Below are 26,010 nucleotides of genomic sequence, written 5' to 3'. Positions count from 1 at the left end.
TGAACCAGCAGCCGTTCAGTTAACAGCTGCACAGAAACGCCCCCCGCTTGCTTTGTATCATTCGCAAGTTTCTGGTTAAAGAGTAAAAAAGGCTGGAATTCTTTTCCAGAAGCAGCCGGCAGGATTTCTTCTGCACCCACCCAGAAAAGCCAAGAATTGTATTTCATCTGTCGCAAGCTGTATGTTCCAGAAAGAGAATGAATACTTGCATTAAACTGAATCAAGCCGACAGACACGCACCTGAAGTGGAAATCTAATAAGTAAATTGATTCTTAAAATGTAGAGAGCTTTGAAAAAAATATATTGGTGCTTTTAGATAATATATTTCAAGGATGTAATTGCTGTGCTACAGTACGTGCAGAATTTTAGAAAACAGTGCGTCAACAAAGTACACTGTTTGGGTAACTTTAGAAGACAATGTACCAAAACAATATATGCTGTCTGGGTCGTTAGAATTAGCCGAAAGTAACTGATAAGCTTTGAATAACAAATCTAGTGCTTCTTCTCTCGTTCTATGTTGTAATCTGTTTTGTCTTAGGGAAAGGGGAAGCTTTTGAAGGGACAAAGCACTGAGCTTTTTTACAACGCAACGTCTTATAAAAACCCTGTACTGCTTGTAACAAATTGAGTCTCCGGTTGCACTTTGCGAAGTGGCAACAGGGCTCCCAATATTGCAATATTGAAATAAAGACCTTACTCAGGTGAGAACTCTCTCTTGTGGCTTCCTTGATAGTTAAATTTCCACGACACACCGCCGTTGTTTTTCTCCATCGGAAGTTTGTCGTTAAGGAAAAACATCGCTGTCATTTTCTTGCCAGCCGGCGGCATTTCTTGTGCAGCGATGAGCCAGATTTGTATTTCGGATTTCGGAAGTTGTGTGAATTTCTTGAAGCTGAAAGTCAACTCGCTCCAGAAAAGAAATGTGCAGTCGCATGAAAGCCGTGCCTGCTTATTAAACCGCAGGACCTGAGCTTGCGTTCTGTTTCTCATCGCGTTCGCAAAGGCGATTCCTGCCTCTAACACTGCTATGTCTGCGATTCAAAGTGCCGTGTGGAGCAGCTTCTAAAGTCTTGTTCACGCTCCTCCGATGTTGCTTTCTCTCTGCCTAACGAAGTTCCATTTTGGTGTCGGAGCGGGGAGACCTAATCATTCCAGCTTTAAGCCACCCTTCAATCTTCTGAGGGGTGTCTGAGTGCTAGCATGTCATTTGCCTTTTTTTTGAAACGGAGAGCGACGTTGAAAAAGGTTACCTCCGCCGCCTCGCCCTCCGTGTTAAATGATCGCAAGACGGCGGCGGCGGCGCTCCCTGTAGTTGTGGCCGAGCGGTTAAGGCGATGGACTAGAAAGCCATTGGGCTCTCCCCGCGCCGGGTCGAATCCTGCCGACTACGGCTTCCTTCTCGTGTCGCCGTGCGCCTGCCCAGAAAAAGGCGGAGTGCCGTTTCTCTCTTCCTGCTTCTTGTACAAACGCTAAATCGCTTGGACCTGCTGCCTTGGAAGTCATGTCTTCAGCGTCCCCCAGCGACATTTCACACTTGGAAGCAGACAACCACGCTTTTGGCATTGGCATGCCTTGCGCCCTACTTCCAGCCTTTGAAGATCTAACTATTCAAACTGAAAGAACCGACTGAATAGGTGTTTGCAGTGCACCAGGAGGAGCAGTGACCATAGCAGTGGAGGGGTGAGGATGGCGCAGATGGAAACGTTTTCATGCGCTCCTCTGGGAGGAATGAAAATAAAAGGCGAAACCGGAAACAGTAGTAGCCGCAAGAGGAAGTGTCTTCAAGCGCCAAGCAAGCGCTCCTCGTTAGTATAGTGGTGCGTATTCCCGCCCGTCACGTGGGAGACCAGGGATGGATTGCTTGACGGCGAGCCGGGTTGCTTTTCTCCCATCAGATTCCAACCGCTAATGCTAACGCAGTTTGTGGGAGCTTACGTGCTTCTCCTTTTCCGTCATTTTCGGACGACTATTCCAAAGGGGTAACCTGATGGAATAGGGGCCTGAAGACACGAGGCATTCTTAAACCAGCACTGGGCTGCACGGCCTTCTGTTGCGATCAGATTATATTCGAGTGAAAAAGCCAGAGCAGCCGCTTCCATCCTATGGAGTACGAGCTAAATCAGGAGAGGTATGGGACACGCGCGTGCCTATAGGTGCACGTCTCCTACGTCAGGCTGCTTCACCCATGTGCACCCGACTGGAGAGGGAATGGAGCAAGCTTTTTGTCAGGAGTGGGATTCGAACCCACGCCTCCAGGGGAGACTGCGACCTGAACGCAGCGCCTTAGACCGCTCGGCCATCCTGACGCCAGCCCTCTCCCCCAAAGCGGTCTGATGAGCCACCGCGATCCCACTACGCTCTTCGAGTATCGCACTGTTATTAATACTACAGTGTGACTCCAGCATTAAAATGTTTGGAAAATGTGTCGGCCTTTATAATCCAGTGTAGAGCAGCGTGTGATGATTTGTGCTACAAAACACCAAGCGCTCAAAGTGACGTCTGCGTTTGTCACTGAAACTTTCAACTCTTTCATCACTTATGTAGGAAATACAAAGAGCAGTTAGGTGGAACGCGTAGGATGGCTGTCAGCAGAGTGGCGCAGCGGAAGTGTGCTGGGCCCATAACCCAGAGGTCGATGGATCGAAACCATCCTCTGCTACATGTGTCTTACGCATGGTTCATAAGCATTCCATTGGGTTAGCAAAGTGCATTAAAGTAGTGTGGATCTCCCTTTCCTTAAGTTCTGTTCTGAGTTTCTCTCTTGTGTGTGTTTGTGCAAGCTTGACACTTGCGGGACTCTTTCATCTTCACCAATACGGAGATGACCAAATGTGTCTTCGGTTGTTCTGAGATCTTTGATAGTTTCTTCGAATGCTTCAAGTGAACCTCGAAATCGAAGCAGTTATGTTTATATTGATTTCTCGCATTAATCATTATTAACCAGGAACAGCCAGCACAGTCGGTCGCATTAGTAATTATGTCACGTCTCTACTTAGCAGAGCATTCAAAGACCCACTGGAAGCAGGAAAGCACTAAGACACTGCAAAACTGAACTCGGGAAAATCATACTGGGAGCTCTGAGCGATGTCTGCATCCAAGCCATCCAATACGGACTCTGAGACCTTGGAATATCAACACTATGATGCGCTACCTTTTCCCTGGAGCAAAACGATGGAATTAGAAGAATGCTTACCGCAGGATACAACTGTGCCGTTGTTATTTGGAGCACGGTTTTCACTTGCATGAAAACTACAGCAGAACGTAGAAGGATGATCACAGAGGAGTCCACGCGGGCATGCTGAGGAGATTGTAGGTCGTACATTTCAATGATTACTGACATTTGCGCTGCTTGAGGTACAGTAATCAACAAAGAACAGGGTGTGCTACTCTCGAATCCGGTCACCACATGATGAAAAGCCAGGAAGTATACCTTGTCCAATTGACGTCAACAGGGACACGTAAACCCCTTGCTTCCCCGGCGCCCGGCTAGCTCAGTCGGTAGAGCATGAGACTCTTAATCTCAGGGTCGTGGGTTCGAGCCCCACGTTGGGCGGTGCCCGTCTCCTTATTAACAAAGTTTCGTGCTCATCCTTGACCCTCTTACACCTTGATGGTACCGAGCACTAAACTTTAATGCACAGGTGTGATGAAACTGAGATGAAAAGGGCTTATCTATCTCTTTGCCCGAGAGATAAATCAAAGGTTCCGCAGACAATCCGTTGGCTCCGGTCACTCTGACGCAGATAGGAGCTGCAGCCATCATAACTTGTATGAAAACTGATAAGAGCTCCTGTCTATTTACAGTTTCATTTACTCTAGCCTTTCCTTAAACACTGCGTGTACGAAGGCTAAGAAATTGCAGAGCTATTCTAATACAATAACTATTTGGAATCTTTTCGCCATAACAGTTTCACTGTGATTTTGCAGGTAACACGTACGTACGTAACATTTTGAACCGCACTGGAAAAATATGGGAAAGAAATGGCGAAAAGCAACTCTTCAACACGTGGCAATATCTTCCTGAGCGGAGTCCTGTTCTCGAAGCTCGACACTCTGCAAGAGTCACTTCTCCCAACTTGCGCCCGCAGGTTTCCGTAGTGTGCCTGCAAAGAGCCATCCGTTTGAGACAGGCGCACGTTCCGATTTCATTGAACTAAGCTAGATGCACAATTTCGAATGCAGCCTTCATCACAAACGACAGTTCATTTCTCGAAAGCTTGTCATGTAAAAAAAGGAAACAAAGAACGAAAACATACAGCTGACAATCTTCTGAAGCTGCAGATTTAGCTTTTGAGAAATGGACATTTTATGTATGCAGATGCTTTTCAAGCGCTGGTTTTAGAACGTCGCTGTGCTTCCAGCATCATTCTCAGCCTTCTAAACTGCCTATCGAGGTGCCGATCACTTTGTAAAGCGCTTGAGAGGCCAGAGCTGCTCAAACTGCTCTTGCCGTTTCCTTCAATCAAAAGCACTATTTTTTTCGTTGTATGGAAAGCTTTTCAAGTCTTGCATCGACACGCACCTTTCCTGAAATGTCCAAAGGGTGAATGTTTCGCAAAGAAATCCAGTCTACCTTTAGGGGGCATGATGTTGAAATCGGAACAAGCCCTGGGTGGGCTTGAACCAGCAGCCGTTCAGTTAACAGCTGCACAGAAACGCCCCCCGCTTGCTTTGTATCATTCGCAAGTTTCTGGTTAAAGAGTAAAAAAGGCTGGAATTCTTTTCCAGAAGCAGCCGGCAGGATTTCTTCTGCACCCACCCAGAAAAGCCAAGAATTGTATTTCATCTGTCGCAAGCTGTATGTTCCAGAAAGAGAATGAATACTTGCATTAAACTGAATCAAGCCGACAGACACGCACCTGAAGTGGAAATCTAATAAGTAAATTGATTCTTAAAATGTAGAGAGCTTTGAAAAAAATATATTGGTGCTTTTAGATAATATATTTCAAGGATGTAATTGCTGTGCTACAGTACGTGCAGAATTTTAGAAAACAGTGCGTCAACAAAGTACACTGTTTGGGTAACTTTAGAAGACAATGTACCAAAACAATATATGCTGTCTGGGTCGTTAGAATTAGCCGAAAGTAACTGATAAGCTTTGAATAACAAATCTAGTGCTTCTTCTCTCGTTCTATGTTGTAATCTGTTTTGTCTTAGGGAAAGGGGAAGCTTTTGAAGGGACAAAGCACTGAGCTTTTTTACAGCGCAACGTCTTATAAAAACCCTGTACTGCTTGTAACAAATTGAGTCTCCGGTTGCACTTTGCGAAGTGGCAACAGGGCTCCCAATATTGCAATATTGAAATAAAGACCTTACTCAGGTGAGAACTCTCTCTTGTGGCTTCCTTGATAGTTAAATTTCCACGACACACCGCCGTTGTTTTTCTCCATCGGAAGTTTGTCGTTAAGGAAAAACATCGCTGTCATTTTCTTGCCAGCCGGCGGCATTTCTTGTGCAGCGATGAGCCAGATTTGTATTTCGGATTTCGGAAGTTGTGTGAATTTCTTGAAGCTGAAAGTCAACTCGCTCCAGAAAAGAAATGTGCAGTCGCATGAAAGCCGTGCCTGCTTATTAAACCGCAGGACCTGAGCTTGCGTTCTGTTTCTCATCGCGTTCGCAAAGGCGATTCCTGCCTCTAACACTGCTATGTCTGCGATTCAAAGTGCCGTGTGGAGCAGCTTCGAAAGTCTTGTTCACGCTCCTCCGATGTTGCTTTCTCTCTGCCTAACGAAGTTCCATTTTGGTGTCGGAGCGGGGAGACCTAATCATTCCAGCTTTAAGCCACCCTTCAATCTTCTGAGGGGTGTCTGAGTGCTAGCATGTCATTTGCCTTTTTTTTTTTTGAAACGGAGAGCGACGTTGAAAAAGGTTACCTCCGCCGCCTCGCCCTCCGTGTTAAATGATCGCAAGACGGCGGCGGCGGCGCTCCCTGTAGTTGTGGCCGAGCGGTTAAGGCGATGGACTAGAAAGCCATTGGGCTCTCCCCGCGCCGGGTCGAATCCTGCCGACTACGGCGTCCTTCTCGTGTCGCCGTGCGCCTGCCCAGAAAAAGGCGGAGTGCCGTTTCTCTCTTCCTGCTTCTTGTACAAACGCTAAATCGCTTGGACCTGCTGCCTTGGAAGTCATGTCTTCAGCGTCCCCCAGCGACATTTCACACTTGGAAGCAGACAACCACGCTTTTGGCATTGGCATGCCTTGCGCCCTACTTCCAGCCTTTGAAGATCTAATTATTCAAACTGAAAGAACCGACTGAATAGGTGTTTGCAGTGCACCAGGAGGAGCAGTGACCATAGCAGTGGAGGGGTGAGGATGGCGCAGATGGAAACGTTTTCATGCGCTCCTCTGGGAGGAATGAAAATAAAAGGCGAAACCGGAAACAGTAGTAGCCGCAAGAGGAAGTGTCTTCAAGCGCCAAGCAAGCGCTCCTCGTTAGTATAGTGGTGCGTATTCCCGCCCGTCACGTGGGAGACCAGGGATGGATTGCTTGACGGCGAGCCGGGTTGCTTTTCTCCCATCAGATTCCAACCGCTAATGCTAACGCAGTTTGTGGGAGCTTACGTGCTTCTCCTTTTCCGTCATTTTCGGACGACTATTCCAAAGGGGTAACCTGATGGAATAGGGGCCTGAAGACACGAGGCATTCTTAAACCAGCACTGGGCTGCACGGCCTTCTGTTGCGATCAGATTATATTCGAGTGAAAAAGCCAGAGCAGCCGCTTCCATCCTATGGAGTACGAGCTAAATCAGGAGAGGTATGGGACACGCGCGTGCCTATAGGTGCACGTCTCCTACGTCAGGCTGCTTCACCCATGTGCACCCGACTGGAGAGGGAATGGAGCAAGCTTTTTGTCAGGAGTGGGATTCGAACCCACGCCTCCAGGGGAGACTGCGACCTGAACGCAGCGCCTTAGACCGCTCGGCCATCCTGACGCCAGCCCTCTCCCCCAAAGCGGTCTGATGAGCCACCGCGATCCCACTACGCTCTTCGAGTATCGCACTGTTATTAATACTACAGTGTGACTCCAGCATTAAAATGTTTGGAAAATGTGTCGGCCTTTATAATCCAGTGTAGAGCAGCGTGTGATGATTTGTGCTACAAAACACCAAGCGCTCAAAGTGACGTCTGCGTTTGTCACTGAAACTTTCAACTCTTTCATCACTTATGTAGGAAATACAAGAGCAGTTAGGTGGAACACGTAGGATGGCCGTCAGCAGAGTGGCGCAGCGGAAGCGTGCTGGGCCCATAACCCAGAGGTCGATGGATCGAAACCATCCTCTGCTACATGTGTCTTACGCATGGTTCATAAGCATTCCATTGGGTTAGCAAAGTGCATTAAAGTAGTGTGGATCTCCCTTTCCTTAAGTTCTGTTCTGAGTTTCTCTCTCGTGTGTGTTTGTGCAAGCTTGACACTTGCGGGACTCTTTCATCTTCACCAATACGGAGATGACCAAATGTGTCTTCGGTTGTTCTGAGATCTTTGATAGTTTCTTCGAATGCTTCAAGTGAGCCTCGAAATCGAAGCAGTTATGTTTATATTGATTTCTCGCATTAATCATTATTAACCAGGAACAGCCAGCACAGTCGGTCGCATTAGTAATTATGTCACGTCTCTACTTAGCAGAGCATTCAAAGACCCACTGGAAGCAGGAAAGCACTAAGACACTGCAAAACTGAACTCGGGAAAATCATACTGGGAGCTCTGAGCGATGTCTGCATCCAAGCCATCCAATACGGACTCTGAGACCTTGGAATATCAACACTATGATGCGCTACCTTTTCCCTGGAGCAAAACGATGGAATTAGAAGAATGCTTACCGCAGGATACAACTGTGCCGTTGTTATTTGGAGCACGGTTTTCACTTGCATGAAAACTACAGCAGAACGTAGAAGGATGATCACAGAGGAGTCCACGCGGGCATGCTGAGGAGATTGTAGGTCGTACATTTCAATGATTACTGACATTTGCGCTGCTTGAGGTACAGTAATCAACAAAGAACAGGGTGTGCTACTCTCGAATCCGGTCACCACATGATGAAAAGCCAGGAAGTATACCTTGTCCAATTGACGTCAACAGGGACACGTTAACCCCTTGCTTCCCTGGCGCCCGGCTAGCTCAGTCGGTAGAGCATGAGACTCTTAATCTCAGGGGCGTGGGTTCGAGCCCCACGTTGGGCGGTGCCCGTCTCCTTATTAACAAAGTTTCGTGCTCATCCTTGACCCTCTTACACCTTGATGGTACCGAGCACTAAACTTTAATGCACAGGTGTGATGAAACTGAGATGAAAAGGGCTTATCTAGCTCTTTGCCCGAGAGATAAATCAAAGGTTCCGCAGACAATCCGTTGGCTCCGGTCACTCTGACGCAGATAGGAGCTGCAGCCATCATAACTTGTATGAAAACTGATAAGAGCTCCTGTCTATTTACAGTTTCATTTACTCTAGCCTTTCCTTAAACACTGCGTGTACGAAGGCTAAGAAATTGCAGAGCTATTCTAATACAATAACTATTTGGAATCTTTTCGCCATAACAGTTTCACTGTGATTTTGCAGGTAACACGTACGTACGTAACATTTTGAACCGCACTGGAAAAATATGGGAAAGAAATGGCGAAAAGCAACTCTTCAACACGTGGCAATATCTTCCTGAGCGGAGTCCTGTTCTCGAAGCTCGACACTCTGCAAGAGTCACTTCTCCCAACTTGCGCCCGCAGGTTTCCGTAGTGTGCCTGCAAAGAGCCATCCGTTTGAGACAGGCGCACGTTCCGATTTCATTGAACTAAGCTAGATGCACAATTTCGAATGCAGCCTTCATCACAAACGACAGTTCATTTCTCGAAAGCTTGTCATGTAAAAAAAGGAAACAAAGAACGAAAACATACAGCTGACAATCTTCTGAAGCTGCAGATTTAGCTTTTGAGAAATGGACATTTTATGTATGCAGATGCTTTTCAAGCGCTGGTTTTAGAACGTCGCTGTGCTTCCAGCATCATTCTCAGCCTTCTAAACTGCCTATCGAGGTGCCGATCACTTTGTAAAGCGCTTGAGAGGCCAGAGCTGCTCAAACTGCTCTTGCCGTTTCCTTCAATCAAAAGCACTATTTTTTTCGTTGTATGGAAAGCTTTTCAAGTCTTGCATCGACACGCACCTTTCCTGAAATGTCCAAAGGGTGAATGTTTCGCAAAGAAATCCAGTCTACCTTTAGGGGGCATGATGTTGAAATCGGAACAAGCCCTGGGTGGGCTTGAACCAGCAGCCGTTCAGTTAACAGCTGCACAGAAACGCCCCCCGCTTGCTTTGTATCATTCGCAAGTTTCTGGTTAAAGAGTAAAAAAGGCTGGAATTCTTTTCCAGAAGCAGCCGGCAGGATTTCTTCTGCACCCACCCAGAAAAGCCAAGAATTGTATTTCATCTGTCGCAAGCTGTATGTTCCAGAAAGAGAATGAATACTTGCATTAAACTGAATCAAGCCGACAGACACGCACCTGAAGTGGAAATCTAATAAGTAAATTGATTCTTAAAATGTAGAGAGCTTTGAAAAAAATATATTGGTGCTTTTAGATAATATATTTCAAGGATGTAATTGCTGTGCTACAGTACGTGCAGAATTTTAGAAAACAGTGCGTCAACAAAGTACACTGTTTGGGTAACTTTAGAAGACAATGTACCAAAACAATATATGCTGTCTGGGTCGTTAGAATTAGCCGAAAGTAACTGATAAGCTTTGAATAACAAATCTAGTGCTTCTTCTCTCGTTCTATGTTGTAATCTGTTTTGTCTTAGGGAAAGGGGAAGCTTTTGAAGGGACAAAGCACTGAGCTTTTTTACAGCGCAACGTCTTATAAAAACCCTGTACTGCTTGTAACAAATTGAGTCTCCGGTTGCACTTTGCGAAGTGGCAACAGGGCTCCCAATATTGCAATATTGAAATAAAGACCTTACTCAGGTGAGAACTCTCTCTTGTGGCTTCCTTGATAGTTAAATTTCCACGACACACCGCCGTTGTTTTTCTCCATCGGAAGTTTGTCGTTAAGGAAAAACATCGCTGTCATTTTCTTGCCAGCCGGCGGCATTTCTTGTGCAGCGATGAGCCAGATTTGTATTTCGGATTTCGGAAGTTGTGTGAATTTCTTGAAGCTGAAAGTCAACTCGCTCCAGAAAAGAAATGTGCAGTCGCATGAAAGCCGTGCCTGCTTATTAAACCGCAGGACCTGAGCTTGCGTTCTGTTTCTCATCGCGTTCGCAAAGGCGATTCCTGCCTCTAACACTGCTATGTCTGCGATTCAAAGTGCCGTGTGGAGCAGCTTCGAAAGTCTTGTTCACGCTCCTCCGATGTTGCTTTCTCTCTGCCTAACGAAGTTCCATTTTGGTGTCGGAGCGGGGAGACCTAATCATTCCAGCTTTAAGCCACCCTTCAATCTTCTGAGGGGTGTCTGAGTGCTAGCATGTCATTTGCCTTTTTTTTTTTTGAAACGGAGAGCGACGTTGAAAAAGGTTACCTCCGCCGCCTCGCCCTCCGTGTTAAATGATCGCAAGACGGCGGCGGCGGCGCTCCCTGTAGTTGTGGCCGAGCGGTTAAGGCGATGGACTAGAAAGCCATTGGGCTCTCCCCGCGCCGGGTCGAATCCTGCCGACTACGGCGTCCTTCTCGTGTCGCCGTGCGTTTGCCCAGAAAAAGGCGGAGTGCCGTTTCTCTCTTCCTGCTTCTTGTACAAACGCTAAATCGCTTGGACCTGCTGCCTTGGAAGTCATGTCTTCAGCGTCCCCCAGCGACATTTCACACTTGGAAGCAGACAACCACGCTTTTGGCATTGGCATGCCTTGCGCCCTACTTCCAGCCTTTGAAGATCTAATTATTCAAACTGAAAGAACCGACTGAATAGGTGTTTGCAGTGCACCAGGAGGAGCAGTGACCATAGCAGTGGAGGGGTGAGGATGGCGCAGATGGAAACGTTTTCATGCGCTCCTCTGGGAGGAATGAAAATAAAAGGCGAAACCGGAAACAGTAGTAGCCGCAAGAGGAAGTGTCTTCAAGCGCCAAGCAAGCGCTCCTCGTTAGTATAGTGGTGCGTATTCCCGCCCGTCACGTGGGAGACCAGGGATGGATTGCTTGACGGCGAGCCGGGTTGCTTTTCTCCCATCAGATTCCAACCGCTAATGCTAACGCAGTTTGTGGGAGCTTACGTGCTTCTCCTTTTCCGTCATTTTCGGACGACTATTCCAAAGGGGTAACCTGATGGAATAGGGGCCTGAAGACACGAGGCATTCTTAAACCAGCACTGGGCTGCACGGCCTTCTGTTGCGATCAGATTATATTCGAGTGAAAAAGCCAGAGCAGCCGCTTCCATCCTATGGAGTACGAGCTAAATCAGGAGAGGTATGGGACACGCGCGTGCCTATAGGTGCACGTCTCCTACGTCAGGCTGCTTCACCCATGTGCACCCGACTGGAGAGGGAATGGAGCAAGCTTTTTGTCAGGAGTGGGATTCGAACCCACGCCTCCAGGGGAGACTGCGACCTGAACGCAGCGCCTTAGACCGCTCGGCCATCCTGACGCCAGCCCTCTCCCCCAAAGCGGTCTGATGAGCCACCGCGATCCCACTACGCTCTTCGAGTATCGCACTGTTATTAATACTACAGTGTGACTCCAGCATTAAAATGTTTGGAAAATGTGTCGGCCTTTATAATCCAGTGTAGAGCAGCGTGTGATGATTTGTGCTACAAAACACCAAGCGCTCAAAGTGACGTCTGCGTTTGTCACTGAAACTTTCAACTCTTTCATCACTTATGTAGGAAATACAAAGAGCAGTTAGGTGGAACGCGTAGGATGGCTGTCAGCAGAGTGGCGCAGTGGAAGCGTGCTGGGCCCATAACCCAGAGGTCGATGGATCGAAACCATCCTCTGCTACATGTGTCTTACGCATGGTTCATAAGCATTCCATTGGGTTAGCAAAGTGCATTAAAGTAGTGTGGATCTCCCTTTCCTTAAGTTCTGTTCTGAGTTTCTCTCTCGTGTGTGTTTGTGCAAGCTTGACACTTGCGGGACTCTTTCATCTTCACCAATACGGAGATGACCAAATGTGTCTTCGGTTGTTCTGAGATCTTTGATAGTTTCTTCGAATGCTTCAAGTGAACCTCGAAATCGAAGCAGTTATGTTTATATTGATTTCTCGCATTAATCATTATTAACCAGGAACAGCCAGCACAGTCGGTCGCATTAGTAATTATGTCACGTCTCTACTTAGCAGAGCATTCAAAGACCCACTGGAAGCAGGAAAGCACTAAGACACTGCAAAACTGAACTCGGGAAAATCATACTGGGAGCTCTGAGCGATGTCTGCATCCAAGCCATCCAATACGGACTCTGAGACCTTGGAATATCAACACTATGATGCGCTACCTTTTCCCTGGAGCAAAACGATGGAATTAGAAGAATGCTTACCGCAGGATACAACTGTGCCGTTGTTATTTGGAGCACGGTTTTCACTTGCATGAAAACTACAGCAGAACGTAGAAGGATGATCACAGAGGAGTCCACGCGGGCATGCTGAGGAGATTGTAGGTCGTACATTTCAATGATTACTGACATTTGCGCTGCTTGAGGTACAGTAATCAACAAAGAACAGGGTGTGCTACTCTCGAATCCGGTCACCACATGATGAAAAGCCAGGAAGTATACCTTGTCCAATTGACGTCAACAGGGACACGTTAACCCCTTGCTTCCCTGGCGCCCGGCTAGCTCAGTCGGTAGAGCATGAGACTCTTAATCTCAGGGGCGTGGGTTCGAGCCCCACGTTGGGCGGTGCCCGTCTCCTTATTAACAAAGTTTCGTGCTCATCCTTGACCCTCTTACACCTTGATGGTACCGAGCACTAAACTTTAATGCACAGGTGTGATGAAACTGAGATGAAAAGGGCTTATCTATCTCTTTGCCCGAGAGATAAATCAAAGGTTCCGCAGACAATCCGTTGGCTCCGGTCACTCTGACGCAGATAGGAGCTGCAGCCATCATAACTTGTATGAAAACTGATAAGAGCTCCTGTCTATTTACAGTTTCATTTACTCTAGCCTTTCCTTAAACACTGCGTGTACGAAGGCTAAGAAATTGCAGAGCTATTCTAATACAATAACTATTTGGAAACTTTTCGCCATAACAGTTTCACTGTGATTTTGCAGGTAACACGTACGTACGTAACATTTTGAACCGCACTGGAAAAATATGGGAAAGAAATGGCGAAAAGCAACTCTTCAACACGTGGCAATATCTTCCTGAGCGGAGTCCTGTTCTCGAAGCTCGACACTCTGCAAGAGTCACTTCTCCCAACTTGCGCCCGCAGGTTTCCGTAGTGTGCCTGCAAAGAGCCATCCGTTTGAGACAGGCGCACGTTCCGATTTCATTGAACTAAGCTAGATGCACAATTTCGAATGCAGCCTTCATCACAAACGACAGTTCATTTCTCGAAAGCTTGTCATGTAAAAAAAGGAAACAAAGAACGAAAACATACAGCTGACAATCTTCTGAAGCTGCAGATTTAGCTTTTGAGAAATGGACATTTTATGTATGCAGATGCTTTTCAAGCGCTGGTTTTAGAACGTCGCTGTGCTTCCAGCATCATTCTCAGCCTTCTAAACTGCCTATCGAGGTGCCGATCACTTTGTAAAGCGCTTGAGAGGCCAGAGCTGCTCAAACTGCTCTTGCCGTTTCCTTCAATCAAAAGCACTATTTTTTTCGTTGTATGGAAAGCTTTTCAAGTCTTGCATCGACACGCACCTTTCCTGAAATGTCCAAAGGGTGAATGTTTCGCAAAGAAATCCAGTCTACCTTTAGGGGGCATGATGTTGAAATCGGAACAAGCCCTGGGTGGGCTTGAACCAGCAGCCGTTCAGTTAACAGCTGCACAGAAACGCCCCCCGCTTGCTTTGTATCATTCGCAAGTTTCTGGTTAAAGAGTAAAAAAGGCTGGAATTCTTTTCCAGAAGCAGCCGGCAGGATTTCTTCTGCACCCACCCAGAAAAGCCAAGAATTGTATTTCATCTGTCGCAAGCTGTATGTTCCAGAAAGAGAATGAATACTTGCATTAAACTGAATCAAGCCGACAGACACGCACCTGAAGTGGAAATCTAATAAGTAAATTGATTCTTAAAATGTAGAGAGCTTTGAAAAAAATATATTGGTGCTTTTAGATAATATATTTCAAGGATGTAATTGCTGTGCTACAGTACGTGCAGAATTTTAGAAAACAGTGCGTCAACAAAGTACACTGTTTGGGTAACTTTAGAAGACAATGTACCAAAACAATATATGCTGTCTGGGTCGTTAGAATTAGCCGAAAGTAACTGATAAGCTTTGAATAACAAATCTAGTGCTTCTTCTCTCGTTCTATGTTGTAATCTGTTTTGTCTTAGGGAAAGGGGAAGCTTTTGAAGGGACAAAGCACTGAGCTTTTTTACAGCGCAACGTCTTATAAAAACCCTGTACTGCTTGTAACAAATTGAGTCTCCGGTTGCACTTTGCGAAGTGGCAACAGGGCTCCCAATATTGCAATATTGAAATAAAGACCTTACTCAGGTGAGAACTCTCTCTTGTGGCTTCCTTGATAGTTAAATTTCCACGACACACCGCCGTTGTTTTTCTCCATCGGAAGTTTGTCGTTAAGGAAAAACATCGCTGTCATTTTCTTGCCAGCCGGCGGCATTTCTTGTGCAGCGATGAGCCAGATTTGTATTTCGGATTTCGGAAGTTGTGTGAATTTCTTGAAGCTGAAAGTCAACTCGCTCCAGAAAAGAAATGTGCAGTCGCATGAAAGCCGTGCCTGCTTATTAAACCGCAGGACCTGAGCTTGCGTTCTGTTTCTCATCGCGTTCGCAAAGGCGATTCCTGCCTCTAACACTGCTATGTCTGCGATTCAAAGTGCCGTGTGGAGCAGCTTCTAAAGTCTCGTTCACGCTCCTCCGATGTTGCTTTCTCTCTGCCTAACGAAGTTCCATTTTGGTGTCGGAGCGGGGAGACCTAATCATTCCAGCTTTAAGCCACCCTTCAATCTTCTGAGGGGTGTCTGAGTGCTAGCATGTCATTTGCCTTTTTTTTTTTTGAAACGGAGAGCGACGTTGAAAAAGGTTACCTCCGCCGCCTCGCCCTCCGTGTTAAATGATCGCAAGACGGCGGCGGCGGCGCTCCCTGTAGTTGTGGCCGAGCGGTTAAGGCGATGGACTAGAAAGCCATTGGGCTCTCCCCGCGGCGGGTCGAATCCTGCCGACTACGGCGTCCTTCTCGTGTCGCCGTGCGCCTGCCCAGAAAAAGGCGGAGTGCCGTTTCTCTCTTCCTGCTTCTTGTACAAACGCTAAATCGCTTGGACCTGCTGCCTTGGAAGTCATGTCTTCAGCGTCCCCCAGCGACATTTCACACTTGGAAGCAGACAACCACGCTTTTGGCATTGGCATGCCTTGCGCCCTACTTCCAGCCTTTGAAGATCTAATTATTCAAACTGAAAGAACCGACTGAATAGGTGTTTGCAGTGCACCAGGAGGAGCAGTGACCATAGCAGTGGAGGGGTGAGGATGGCGCAGATGGAAACGTTTTCATGCGCTCCTCTGGGAGGAATGAAAATAAAAGGCGAAACCGGAAACAGTAGTAGCCGCAAGAGGAAGTGTCTTCAAGCGCCAAGCAAGCGCTCCTCGTTAGTATAGTGGTGCGTATTCCCGCCCGTCACGTGGGAGACCAGGGATGGATTGCTTGACGGCGAGCCGGGTTGCTTTTCTCCCATCAGATTCCAACCGCTAATGCTAACGCAGTTTGTGGGAGCTTACGTGCTTCTCCTTTTCCGTCATTTTCGGACGACTATTCCAAAGGGGTAACCTGATGGAATAGGGGCCTGAAGACACGAGGCATTCTTAAACCAGCACTGGGCTGCACGGCCTTCTGTTGCGATCAGATTATATTCGAGTGAAAAAGCCAGAGCAGCCGCTTCCATCCTATGGAGTACGAGCTAAATCAGGAGAGGTATGGGACACGCGCGTGCCTATAGGTGCACGTCTCCTACGTCAGGCTGCTTCACCCATGTGCACCCGACTGGAGAGGGAATGGAGCAAGCTTTTTGTCAGGAGTGGGATTCGAACCCACGCCTCCAGGGGAGACTGCGACCTGAACGCAGCGCCTTAGACCGCTCGGCCATCCTGACGCCAGCCCTCTCCCCCAAAGCGGTCTGATGAGCCACCGCGATCCCACTACGCTCTTCGAGTATCGCACTGTTATTAATACTACAGTGTGACTCCAGCATTAAAATGTTTGGAAAATGTGTCGGCCTTTATAATCCAGTGTAGAGCAGCGTGTGATGATTTGTGCTACAAAACACCAAGCGCTCAAAGTGACGTCTGCGTTTGTCACTGAAACTTTCAACTCTTTCATCACTTATGTAGGAAATACAAAGAGCAGTTAGGTGGAACGCGTAGGATGGCCGTCAGCAGAGTGGCGCAGTGGAAGCGTGCTGGGCCCATAACCCAGAGGTCGATGGATCGAAACCATCCTCTGCTACATGTGTCTTACGCATGGTTCATAAGCATTCCATTGGGTTAGCAAAGTGCATTAAAGTAGTGTGGATCTCCCTTTCCTTAAGTTCTGTTCTGAGTTTCTCTCTCGTGTGTGTTTGTGCAAGCTTGACACTTGCGGGACTCTTTCATCTTCACCAATACGGAGATGACCAAATGTGTCTTCGGTTGTTCTGAGATCTTTGATAGTTTCTTCGAATGCTTCAAGTGAACCTCGAAATCGAAGCAGTTATGTTTATATTGATTTCTCGCATTAATCATTATTAACCAGGAACAGCCAGCACAGTCGGTCGCATTAGTAATTATGTCACGTCTCTACTTAGCAGAGCATTCAAAGACCCACTGGAAGCAGGAAAGCACTAAGACACTGCAAAACTGAACTCGGGAAAATCATACTGGGAGCTCTGAGCGATGTCTGCATCCAAGCCATCCAATACGGACTCTGAGACCTTGGAATATCAACACTATGATGCGCTACCTTTTCCCTGGAGCAAAACGATGGAATTAGAAGAATGCTTACCGCAGGATACAACTGTGCCGTTGTTATTTGGAGCACGGTTTTCACTTGCATGAAAACTACAGCAGAACGTAGAAGGATGATCACAGAGGAGTCCACGCGGGCATGCTGAGGAGATTGTAGGTCGTACATTTCAATGATTACTGACATTTGCGCTGCTTGAGGTACAGTAATCAACAAAGAACAGGGTGTGCTACTCTCGAATCCGGTCACCACATGATGAAAAGCCAGGAAGTATACCTTGTCCAATTGACGTCAACAGGGACACGTTAACCCCTTGCTTCCCTGGCGCCCGGCTAGCTCAGTCGGTAGAGCATGAGACTCTTAATCTCAGGGGCGTGGGTTCGAGCCCCACGTTGGGCGGTGCCCGTCTCCTTATTAACAAAGTTTCGTGCTCATCCTTGACCCTCTTACACCTTGATGGTACCGAGCACTAAACTTTAATGCACAGGTGTGATGAAACTGAGATGAAAAGGGCTTATCTATCTCTTTGCCCGAGAGATAAATCAAAGGTTCCGCAGACAATCCGTTGGCTCCGGTCACTCTGACGCAGATAGGAGCTGCAGCCATCATAACTTGTATGAAAACTGATAAGAGCTCCTGTCTATTTACAGTTTCATTTACTCTAGCCTTTCCTTAAACACTGCGTGTACGAAGGCTAAGAAATTGCAGAGCTATTCTAATACAATAACTATTTGGAATCTTTTCGCCATAACAGTTTCACTGTGATTTTGCAGGTAACACGTACGTACGTAACATTTTGAACCGCACTGGAAAAATATGGGAAAGAAATGGCGAAAAGCAACTCTTCAACACGTGGCAATATCTTCCTGAGCGGAGTCCTGTTCTCGAAGCTCGACACTCTGCAAGAGTCACTTCTCCCAACTTGCGCCCGCAGGTTTCCGTAGTGTGCCTGCAAAGAGCCATCCGTTTGAGACAGGCGCACGTTCCGATTTCATTGAACTAAGCTAGATGCACAATTTCGAATGCAGCCTTCATCACAAACGACAGTTCATTTCTCGAAAGCTTGTCATGTAAAAAAAGGAAACAAAGAACGAAAACATACAGCTGACAATCTTCTGAAGCTGCAGATTTAGCTTTTGAGAAATGGACATTTTATGTATGCAGATGCTTTTCAAGCGCTGGTTTTAGAACGTCGCTGTGCTTCCAGCATCATTCTCAGCCTTCTAAACTGCCTATCGAGGTGCCGATCACTTTGTAAAGCGCTTGAGAGGCCAGAGCTGCTCAAACTGCTCTTGCCGTTTCCTTCAATCAAAAGCACTATTTTTTTCGTTGTATGGAAAGCTTTTCAAGTCTTGCATCGACACGCACCTTTCCTGAAATGTCCAAAGGGTGAATGTTTCGCAAAGAAATCCAGTCTACCTTTAGGGGGCATGATGTTGAAATCGGAACAAGCCCTGGGTGGGCTTGAACCAGCAGCCGTTCAGTTAACAGCTGCACAGAAACGCCCCCCGCTTGCTTTGTATCATTCGCAAGATTCTGGTTAAAGAGTAAAAAAGGCTGGAATTCTTTTCCAGAAGCAGCCGGCAGGATTTCTTCTGCACCCACCCAGAAAAGCCAAGAATTGTATTTCATCTGTCGCAAGCTGTATGTTCCAGAAAGAGAATGAATACTTGCATTAAACTGAATCAAGCCGACAGACACGCACCTGAAGTGGAAATCTAATAAGTAAATTGATTCTTAAAATGTAGAGAGCTTTGAAAAAAATATATTGGTGCTTTTAGATAATATATTTCAAGGATGTAATTGCTGTGCTACAGTACGTGCAGAATTTTAGAAAACAGTGCGTCAACAAAGTACACTGTTTGGGTAACTTTAGAAGACAATGTACCAAAACAATATATGCTGTCTGGGTCGTTAGAATTAGCCGAAAGTAACTGATAAGCTTTGAATAACAAATCTAGTGCTTCTTCTCTCGTTCTATGTTGTAATCTGTTTTGTCTTAGGGAAATGGGAAGCTTTTGAAGGGACAAAGCACTGAGCTTTTTTACAGCGCAACGTCTTATAAAAACCCTGTACTGCTTGTAACAAATTGAGTCTCCGGTTGCACTTTGCGAAGTGGCAACAGGGCTCCCAATATTGCAATATTGAAATAAAGACCTTACTCAGGTGAGAACTCTCTCTTGTGGCTTCCTTGATAGTTAAATTTCCACGACAGAATTGGCACCCCAGATGGGACACTAACCTGAGCGCGGACGGCTGCTGAAACTCCATCCGGAGCCGGACAATTTTAGCAAATTGGACGAACCTCGGAGGATAAACTGTTTGTCCTTCCTGAGACGCGTCTGGAGAATTCACGGCTGTCTGACGTCAGTAAGTGATCCTTTTAACGAACTTTTGTTTTAAGACGATTTATAAGAATTTTTTCTGTGGTCTTATAGCAGAGAAAGAGCAGGCCGGTGAGGGTGTTCTCACGCGGGTTTGATGAGTCCGGGACTCATAAAGAACTTATCTTAACACAGACGTGTGGATTTTGCTCTGCGGAGTAGTTAATGTGATAAGGTTCTAAAGTAAGGCACCGATCGGTAAAAATGGGAAATGAAAATTCGAAGACGGAAACAGGACCGAGCGGTCCAGCGAAGTACATGTACAGGGAATTTGGAGAAAGGGGAATAAAGTGTCTTCCACCGTGGAGTAAGTTAGGTTTTCCAGAAAATGGTAGTTTTAGTACCAGGCAGATACAACAACTAGAAGAACAGTTAAAGTTAAAGAAATGTAATGCATCTTGTTATGTATGTGCTTTAATGCCTCATTCTACAGCCTCACCCATTTCTCTCCTGGTTAGAATCACTGTTTGGGCCAGGGGGAATGTTTTTCTTTAAGTTACTAACACCGATTATAGGGGCTGTGATACTTGTCTTCCTGTTTTTATGTTGCTATATGACATGTATTATTCCAATGCTTTTCAAATATGGTAATGAATATGTTTGCGCATCAGTATGTTCTGATAAGAACGCAAGAATCCGAAGTATGGGAGCCTCCTGGGAGTCCATATGAAGAATCTAACTTTTAATCATTTTCAAGAATAAAAAGGAGGGAATTGAAGTGGAAATCTAATAAGTAAATTGATTCTTAAAATGTAGAGAGCTTTGAAAAAAATATATTGGTGCTTTTAGATAATATATTTCAAGGATGTAATTGCTGTGCTACAGTACGTGCAGAATTTTAGAAAACAGTGCGTCAACAAAGTACACTGTTTGGGTTACTTTAGAAGACAATGTACCAAAACAATATATGCTGTCTGGTTCGTTAGAATTAGCCGAAAGTAACTGATAAGCTTTGAGTAACAAATCTAGTGCTTCTTCTCTCGCTCTATGATGCAATCTATTTTGTCTTAGGGAAAGGGGAAGTTTTTGAAGGGACAAAGCACTGAGCTTTTTTACAGCGCAACGTCTTATAAAAACCCTGTACTGCTTGTGACAAATTGAGTCTCTGGTTGCACTTTGCGAAGTGGCAACAGGGCTCCCAATATTGCAATATTGAAATAAAGACCTTACTCAGGTGAGAACTCTCTCTTGTGGCTTCCTTGATAGTTAAATTTCCACGACACACCGCCGTTGTTTTTCTCCATCGGAAGTTTGTCGTTAAGGAAAAACATCGCTGTCATTTTCTTGCCAGCCGGCGGCATTTCTTGTGCAGCGATGAGCCAGATTTGTATTTCGGATTTCGGAAGTTGTGTGAATTTCTTGAAGCTGAAAGTCAACTCGCTCCAGAAAAGAAATGTGCAGTCGCATGAAAGCCGTGCCTGCTTATTAAACCGCAGGACCTGAGCTTGCGTTCTGTTTCTCATCGCGTTCGCAAAGGCGATTCCTGCCTCTAACACTGCTATGTCTGCGATTCAAAGTGCCGTGTGGAGCAGCTTCTAAAGTCTCGTTCACGCTCCTCCGATGTTGCTTTCTCTCTGCCTAACGAAGTTCCATTTTGGTGTCGGAGCGGGGAGACCTAATCATTCCAGCTTTAAGCCACCCTTCAATCTTCTGAGGGGTGTCTGAGTGCTAGCATGTCATTTGCCTTTTTTTTTTTTGAAACGGAGAGCGACGTTGAAAAAGGTTACCTCCGCCGCCTCGCCCTCCGTGTTAAATGATCGCAAGACGGCGGCGGCGGCGCTCCCTGTAGTTGTGGCCGAGCGGTTAAGGCGATGGACTAGAAAGCCATTGGGCTCTCCCCGCGCCGGGTCGAATCCTGCCGACTACGGCGTCCTTCTCGTGTCGCCGTGCGCCTGCCCAGAAAAAGGCGGAGTGCCGTTTCTCTCTTCCTGCTTCTTGTACAAACGCTAAATCGCTTGGACCTGCTGCCTTGGAAGTCATGTCTTCAGCGTCCCCCAGCGACATTTCACACTTGGAAGCAGACAACCACGCTTTTGGCATTGGCATGCCTTGCGCCCTACTTCCAGCCTTTGAAGATCTAATTATTCAAACTGAAAGAACCGACTGAATAGGTGTTTGCAGTGCACCAGGAGGAGCAGTGACCATAGCAGTGGAGGGGTGAGGATGGCGCAGATGGAAACGTTTTCATGCGCTCCTCTGGGACGAATGAAAATAAAAGGCGAAACCGGAAACAGTAGTAGCCGCAAGAGGAAGTGTCTTCAAGCGCCAAGCAAGCGCTCCTCGTTAGTATAGTGGTGCGTATTCCCGCCCGTCACGTGGGAGACCAGGGATGGATTGCTTGACGGCGAGCCGGGTTGCTTTTCTCCCATCAGATTCCAACCGCTAATGCTAACGCAGTTTGTGGGAGCTTACGTGCTTCTCCTTTTCCGTCATTTTCGGACGACTATTCCAAAGGGGTAACCTGATGGAATAGGGGCCTGAAGACACGAGGCATTCTTAAACCAGCACTGGGCTGCACGGCCTTCTGTTGCGATCAGATTATATTCGAGTGAAAAAGCCAGAGCAGCCGCTTCCATCCTATGGAGTACGAGCTAAATCAGGAGAGGTATGGGACACGCGCGTGCCTATAGGTGCACGTCTCCTACGTCAGGCTGCTTCACCCATGTGCACCCGACTGGAGAGGGAATGGAGCAAGCTTTTTGTCAGGAGTGGGATTCGAACCCACACCTCCAGGGGAGACTGCGACCTGAACGCAGCGCCTTAGACCGCTCGGCCATCCTGACGCCAGCCCTCTCCCCCAAAGCGGTCTGATGAGCCACCGCGATCCCACTACGCTCTTCGAGTATCGCACTGTTATTAATACTACAGTGTGACTCCAGCATTAAAATGTTTGGAAAATGTGTCGGCCTTTATAATCCAGTGTAGAGCAGCGTGTGATGATTTGTGCTACAAAACACCAAGCGCTCAAAGTGACGTCTGCGTTTGTCACTGAAACTTTCAACTCTTTCATCACTTATGTAGGAAATACAAAGAGCAGTTAGGTGGAACGCGTAGGATGGCTGTCAGCAGAGTGGCGCAGTGGAAGCGTGCTGGGCCCATAACCCAGAGGTCGATGGATCGAAACCATCCTCTGCTACATGTGTCTTACGCATGGTTCATAAGCATTCCATTGGGTTAGCAAAGTGCATTAAAGTAGTGTGGATCTCCCTTTCCTTAAGTTCTGTTCTGAGTTTCTCTCTCGTGTGTGTTTGTGCAAGCTTGACACTTGCGGGACTCTTTCATCTTCACCAATACGGAGATGACCAAATGTGTCTTCGGTTGTTCTGAGATCTTTGATAGTTTCTTCGAATGCTTCAAGTGAACCTCGAAATCGAAGCAGTTATGTTTATATTGATTTCTCGCATTAATCATTATTAACCAGGAACAGCCAGCACAGTCGGTCGCATTAGTAATTATGTCACGTCTCTACTTAGCAGAGCATTCAAAGACCCACTGGAAGCAGGAAAGCACTAAGACACTGCAAAACTGAACTCGGGAAAATCATACTGGGAGCTCTGAGCGATGTCTGCATCCAAGCCATCCAATACGGACTCTGAGACCTTGGAATATCAACACTATGATGCGCTACCTTTTCCCTGGAGCAAAACGATGGAATTAGAAGAATGCTTACCGCAGGATACAACTGTGCCGTTGTTATTTGGAGCACGGTTTTCACTTGCATGAAAACTACAGCAGAACGTAGAAGGATGATCACAGAGGAGTCCACGCGGGCATGCTGAGGAGATTGTAGGTCGTACATTTCAATGATTACTGACATTTGCGCTGCTTGAGGTACAGTAATCAACAAAGAACAGGGTGTGCTACTCTCGAATCCGGTCACCACATGATGAAAAGCCAGGAAGTATACCTTGTCCAATTGACGTCAACAGGGACACGTTAACCCCTTGCTTCCCTGGCGCCCGGCTAGCTCAGTCGGTAGAGCATGAGACTCTTAATCTCAGGGGCGTGGGTTCGAGCCCCACGTTGGGCGGTGCCCGTCTCCTTATTAACAAAGTTTCGTGCTCATCCTTGACCCTCTTACACCTTGATGGTACCGAGCACTAAACTTTAATGCACAGGTGTGATGAAACTGAGATGAAAAGGGCTTATCTATCTCTTTGCCCGAGAGATAAATCAAAGGTTCCGCAGACAATCCGTTGGCTCCGGTCACTCTGACGCAGATAGGAGCTGCAGCCATCATAACTTGTATGAAAACTGATAAGAGCTCCTGTCTATTTACAGTTTCATTTACTCTAGCCTTTCCTTAAACACTGCGTGTACGAAGGCTAAGAAATTGCAGAGCTATTCTAATACAATAACTATTTGGAATCTTTTCGCCATAACAGTTTCACTGTGATTTTGCAGGTAACACGTACGTACGTAACATTTTGAACCGCACTGGAAAAATATGGGAAAGAAATGGCGAAAAGCAACTCTTCAACACGTGGCAATATCTTCCTGAGCGGAGTCCTGTTCTCGAAGCTCGACACTCTGCAAGAGTCACTTCTCCCAACTTGCGCCCGCAGGTTTCCGTAGTGTGCCTGCAAAGAGCCATCCGTTTGAGACAGGCGCACGTTCCGATTTCATTGAACTAAGCTAGATGCACAATTTCGAATGCAGCCTTCATCACAAACGACAGTTCATTTCTCGAAAGCTTGTCATGTAAAAAAAGGAAACAAAGAACGAAAACATACAGCTGACAATCTTCTGAAGCTGCAGATTTAGCTTTTGAGAAATGGACATTTTATGTATGCAGATGCTTTTCAAGCGCTGGTTTTAGAACGTCGCTGTGCTTCCAGCATCATTCTCAGCCTTCTAAACTGCCTATCGAGGTGCCGATCACTTTGTAAAGCGCTTGAGAGGCCAGAGCTGCTCAAACTGCTCTTGCCGTTTCCTTCAATCAAAAGCACTATTTTTTTCGTTGTATGGAAAGCTTTTCAAGTCTTGCATCGACACGCACCTTTCCTGAAATGTCCAAAGGGTGAATGTTTCGCAAAGAAATCCAGTCTACCTTTAGGGGGCATGATGTTGAAATCGGAACAAGCCCTGGGTGGGCTTGAACCAGCAGCCGTTCAGTTAACAGCTGCACAGAAACGCCCCCCGCTTGCTTTGTATCATTCGCAAGTTTCTGGTTAAAGAGTAAAAAAGGCTGGAATTCTTTTCCAGAAGCAGCCGGCAGGATTTCTTCTGCACCCACCCAGAAAAGCCAAGAATTGTATTTCATCTGTCGCAAGCTGTATGTTCCAGAAAGAGAATGAATACTTGCATTAAACTGAATCAAGCCGACAGACACGCACCTGAAGTGGAAATCTAATAAGTAAATTGATTCTTAAAATGTAGAGAGCTTTGAAAAAAATATATTGGTGCTTTTAGATAATATATTTCAAGGATGTAATTGCTGTGCTACAGTACGTGCAGAATTTTAGAAAACAGTGCGTCAACAAAGTACACTGTTTGGGTAACTTTAGAAGACAATGTACCAAAACAATATATGCTGTCTGGGTCGTTAGAATTAGCCGAAAGTAACTGATAAGCTTTGAATAACAAATCTAGTGCTTCTTCTCTCGTTCTATGTTGTAATCTGTTTTGTCTTAGGGAAAGGGGAAGCTTTTGAAGGGACAAAGCACTGAGCTTTTTTACAGCGCAACGTCTTATAAAAACCCTGTACTGCTTGTAACAAATTGAGTCTCCGGTTGCACTTTGCGAAGTGGCAACAGGGCTCCCAATATTGCAATATTGAAATAAAGACCTTACTCAGGTGAGAACTCTCTCTTGTGGCTTCCTTGATAGTTAAATTTCCACGACACACCGCCGTTGTTTTTCTCCATCGGAAGTTTGTCGTTAAGGAAAAACATCGCTGTCATTTTCTTGCCAGCCGGCGGCATTTCTTGTGCAGCGATGAGCCAGATTTGTATTTCGGATTTCGGAAGTTGTGTGAATTTCTTGAAGCTGAAAGTCAACTCGCTCCAGAAAAGAAATGTGCAGTCGCATGAAAGCCGTGCCTGCTTATTAAACCGCAGGACCTGAGCTTGCGTTCTGTTTCTCATCGCGTTCGCAAAGGCGATTCCTGCCTCTAACACTGCTATGTCTGCGATTCAAAGTGCCGTGTGGAGCAGCTTCTAAAGTCTCGTTCACGCTCCTCCGATGTTGCTTTCTCTCTGCCTAACGAAGTTCCATTTTGGTGTCGGAGCGGGGAGACCTAATCATTCCAGCTTTAAGCCACCCTTCAATCTTCTGAGGGGTGTCTGAGTGCTAGCATGTCATTTGCCTTTTTTTTTTTTGAAACGGAGAGCGACGTTGAAAAAGGTTACCTCCGCCGCCTCGCCCTCCGTGTTAAATGATCGCAAGACGGCGGCGGCGGCGCTCCCTGTAGTTGTGGCCGAGCGGTTAAGGCGATGGACTAGAAAGCCATTGGGCTCTCCCCGCGCCGGGTCGAATCCTGCCGACTACGGCGTCCTTCTCGTGTCGCCGTGCGCCTGCCCAGAAAAAGGCGGAGTGCCGTTTCTCTCTTCCTGCTTCTTGTACAAACGCTAAATCGCTTGGACCTGCTGCCTTGGAAGTCATG

At 46.6% G+C, this 26,010-nt stretch overlaps 13 non-coding genes across 13 annotated transcripts; 8 read left to right on the top strand and 5 right to left on the bottom strand.

Annotated features, from left to right (window-relative positions):
- Window positions 1-2,223: 2,223 nt before the first annotated feature.
- Window positions 2,224-2,306, bottom strand: trnal-cag (transfer RNA leucine (anticodon CAG)). The gene has a single exon. It is a non-coding gene; the product is annotated as a tRNA-Leu (tRNA).
- A 1,174-nt stretch (window positions 2,307-3,480) lies between these two features.
- On the top strand, window positions 3,481-3,553 carry trnak-cuu (transfer RNA lysine (anticodon CUU)). The gene has a single exon. It is a non-coding gene; the product is annotated as a tRNA-Lys (tRNA).
- Window positions 3,554-6,846: 3,293 nt separating this feature from the next.
- trnal-cag (transfer RNA leucine (anticodon CAG)) lies at window positions 6,847-6,929 on the bottom strand. The gene has a single exon. It is a non-coding gene; the product is annotated as a tRNA-Leu (tRNA).
- A 1,173-nt stretch (window positions 6,930-8,102) lies between these two features.
- On the top strand, window positions 8,103-8,175 carry trnak-cuu (transfer RNA lysine (anticodon CUU)). Its single transcript has one exon. It is a non-coding gene; the product is annotated as a tRNA-Lys (tRNA).
- A 3,293-nt stretch (window positions 8,176-11,468) lies between these two features.
- trnal-cag (transfer RNA leucine (anticodon CAG)) lies at window positions 11,469-11,551 on the bottom strand. The gene has a single exon. It is a non-coding gene; the product is annotated as a tRNA-Leu (tRNA).
- A 281-nt stretch (window positions 11,552-11,832) lies between these two features.
- On the top strand, window positions 11,833-11,904 carry trnam-cau (transfer RNA methionine (anticodon CAU)). The gene has a single exon. It is a non-coding gene; the product is annotated as a tRNA-Met (tRNA).
- Window positions 11,905-12,725: 821 nt separating this feature from the next.
- trnak-cuu (transfer RNA lysine (anticodon CUU)) lies at window positions 12,726-12,798 on the top strand. The gene has a single exon. It is a non-coding gene; the product is annotated as a tRNA-Lys (tRNA).
- Window positions 12,799-16,091: 3,293 nt separating this feature from the next.
- trnal-cag (transfer RNA leucine (anticodon CAG)) lies at window positions 16,092-16,174 on the bottom strand. Its single transcript has one exon. It is a non-coding gene; the product is annotated as a tRNA-Leu (tRNA).
- Window positions 16,175-16,455: 281 nt separating this feature from the next.
- trnam-cau (transfer RNA methionine (anticodon CAU)) lies at window positions 16,456-16,527 on the top strand. Its single transcript has one exon. It is a non-coding gene; the product is annotated as a tRNA-Met (tRNA).
- Window positions 16,528-17,348: 821 nt separating this feature from the next.
- Window positions 17,349-17,421, top strand: trnak-cuu (transfer RNA lysine (anticodon CUU)). The gene has a single exon. It is a non-coding gene; the product is annotated as a tRNA-Lys (tRNA).
- A 4,685-nt stretch (window positions 17,422-22,106) lies between these two features.
- Window positions 22,107-22,189, bottom strand: trnal-cag (transfer RNA leucine (anticodon CAG)). Its single transcript has one exon. It is a non-coding gene; the product is annotated as a tRNA-Leu (tRNA).
- Window positions 22,190-22,470: 281 nt separating this feature from the next.
- trnam-cau (transfer RNA methionine (anticodon CAU)) lies at window positions 22,471-22,542 on the top strand. Its single transcript has one exon. It is a non-coding gene; the product is annotated as a tRNA-Met (tRNA).
- An 821-nt stretch (window positions 22,543-23,363) lies between these two features.
- On the top strand, window positions 23,364-23,436 carry trnak-cuu (transfer RNA lysine (anticodon CUU)). The gene has a single exon. It is a non-coding gene; the product is annotated as a tRNA-Lys (tRNA).
- The last annotated feature ends 2,574 nt before the right edge of the window (window positions 23,437-26,010 follow it).

The sequence above is a fragment of the Atractosteus spatula genome, chromosome 25, assembly GCF_055471065.1.
Source record: "Atractosteus spatula isolate fAtrSpa1 chromosome 25, fAtrSpa1.hap1, whole genome shotgun sequence".
Classification (NCBI taxonomy): Eukaryota; Metazoa; Chordata; class Actinopteri; order Semionotiformes; family Lepisosteidae; genus Atractosteus; species Atractosteus spatula.
This window is presented reverse-complemented; position numbering and strand designations above follow the sequence as displayed.